Raw genomic sequence first — 2,669 nt, 5'->3', positions numbered from 1 at the left:
GGGTTGCTCCACAGTCATTACTAGTGGAATGTGATGTTCTTGTCCTTGTAGCTTTTGTCATGGGAAAATTAAGCAAATAGATACCCAAGGCAAGACTATATCAAGATTCCAAGCTTCGTGTGATTGCAAAACAGCAGTAAAAATAACTATGAGGAAGAACTTATTTGGCTAAAAAATTTTTTCCAGTCCATTTGTTAATTATTTTTTTGAAACATTTCTGACATTTTAGAACTAAACTGAATTGTGTTAGTATTCCACTCTTACAGATTTTTAGCTGCTCCCCATGCCACTCAGCTCTGAGGAAAGCCTGACAGATATTGTACCAGGCTAATGCTGGCAGCAGATCCAATGATGATAACCTGCTTTTCACTAGATCCTTCCTACTGGGTTTACAGTTTTGATCTGTATCATAGACATCTGATAAATCTTACTGATTTTGGCACCCTATTGCCCCATTAAGCAGCCAATTAAAATGCTTGGGATGGTGAGTTCACAAAGAGTCTTAGTGGACTGTTATTGGGCAAGTCATCATTGAATCCAGGGTTGTCATGCACTATAGAAAAAAAAAAAAAGACTTTTGAATTGCCCACAAGGGCAGCTTGGTTGAGTGTGGTTGTTGAATGGCATGCTGTCCTTGAATGGCATGGGCCTCCGGAAGGAATGTCTTCGGGTCAGTGTTGAGGCACACGTATGGGGTGTCGTAGGGAAAGTTCACACGTTGCTGCCTGTTCTGAATCTGTCCTGACCGGCTGCAAAGATGACTAGAGAGCTGATGGCCTTCAGGGTCAGGGTGACTCCAACATGACCAGACTGGTATGTTTGACACACTCAGTGATGGATTTCTCGTGACAACAGCTGTAATGGCCTGCTTAGTAAGTTGGGAAGCCTGTGCCCTGCTACCTGGACTTGAGCCCCTACACTCTCTTGTCAGATATCCTTGATGTTGAAACCATCTTTCCCAGTGAGAGAGCCATGCTGCTAGCAGGCACCACCAGGCTCGGCTGACGGGGGTCTACTGGCAGTTGTGCTGTTGTGCTGATGGCTTCTTCCAGTTTGTAAGTAATCACAGCAAAGGCTTTTAAGGTGGTGTTTGTGGGCCTAGCCAAAGTAGTAATTCTCTCAGCACAGTTCCCTTCTCAGATGCTGATATGCGCACCTTTCTCCCTACACAGCAAGCATCCTAACTGATCCTCCTTTCTTTCTGATGATACTGTCAGCTTTCTTTCCATGCATAAGGAGCTGGATGGAGACATTTAATTTACCTTCAGTTGTACCCTCCATCCACCTGCAAGGCCTCTGTCACCTCCTTGATAATCCCTATTCTTCCTCTGGCCTTCAGCCATTCCCCTCCCATCCACTCCCCTTTCCTCCTTGCGCCTTCAGTTTTTGGTTTTCACCACTACCAGTGATCAAAGAGTTGACCATTCAAAATCTAGCTCCCCACACATGGAGACACGTGTGATTATTAAAAAGGAGACACACAAAGCACTAAGTGTAAATGGAAAACAATGGAGAGATTTGACTACATTTAAATGAAGAACTTAAAGCAAGCCTTAGAGTGAGAGAAGACATCCGCAACTCTTACACCTAACAAAGGACTTTTATTGACAATAAAGAACTCCTATAAATTAAGAAAGAAATAGAAACTCAGTAGAAAAACGAGCAAAAGGCTTGAACACGAGCTGCACAAAAGAGGATATCCAAGTGATCAATAAATGTAATAAAATGTGCTCAACCTCATTACTAATCAGAGAAATGCAAATTCAAATCCCCAGAATACACTGAATAGATTCGCAAAAATTAAAACATCTGACATGACCAAGTATAACCCGGGGTATGGAGCAACTGGAACTCTCATACACTGTTGGTAGCAGTGTCAATTGGTACCCTCGATTTGGGAGTTTGACATTATCTGTTGAAGTTGAAGATACTTATACCCAATGCCCCTCCAATACATACTGTATAATTCCATTTATATAGTTTTCAAAAACAGACAAAATAAGTCTATAGTTTAGGTATGCATACTTAGGTGGCAAAACAATAAAACACAGCAAGAGAGTTATTACCATAAAGTCAGGGAAATGGTTACCTCTAGGGAAGAGGAAGGAATTTGTAATGGGCCAGGAGTACACAGGGGTCTAGTGAAGGGTTGGAAGTGTTCTATTTCTTGACCAGGGGGTAGTTACAAGAGTGTTTGGTCTAAAATAATTCATTATGCTGCATGTTTGTGCTTCATGTACTTTTCCATATGTGTGCTGTATTTCATTATAAGAAAGTTAAAAAAAACTTTCTCAATGTGTTCTCTGAGAAACATTAGTTATTGAGATTTTAATATATGTTACTCACAAAAAGGGTTCCATGGTCAAATATATTTCAGCACTGGGATAAATGAAGATGAACAGGTTTTTAATATGCCAAGGTACATTGTGAAATTCCAAGAGAGGTCAAGAGTATGCGATGATTTATGTGACCACAGAACACTTTTCCTAAGGGATGTCTCGCAGAGCATATACTTAGGAAAAATAGATGGAAAAAAAATCATAAAGCAAGTCCCAGTTTCATGAGCCAGTTGATCTGGCCCAACCAAGGGCTTTAGGAACTTTATGCAAAGCATGAAATGCAAAGGTGCAAACAAATGAAGTTTTAGGTAATGATGACCTGGAGGCCAT

At 41.0% G+C, this 2,669-nt stretch overlaps 1 pseudogene; it reads right to left on the bottom strand.

The window, feature by feature from the left end:
* Positions 1-270: 270 nt before the first annotated feature.
* Positions 271-1,281, bottom strand: LOC148090643 (poly(rC)-binding protein 2 pseudogene; annotated as a pseudogene).
* Positions 1,282-2,669: the final 1,388 nt, after the last annotated feature.

Source organism: Miniopterus natalensis, chromosome X (genome assembly GCF_054644295.1).
Source record: "Miniopterus natalensis isolate mMinNat1 chromosome X, mMinNat1.hap1, whole genome shotgun sequence".
NCBI classification, from domain to species: domain Eukaryota; kingdom Metazoa; phylum Chordata; class Mammalia; order Chiroptera; family Miniopteridae; genus Miniopterus; species Miniopterus natalensis.
The sequence above is the reverse complement of the archived record's forward strand: the minus strand, read 5'-3'. Positions and strand labels throughout refer to the sequence as shown.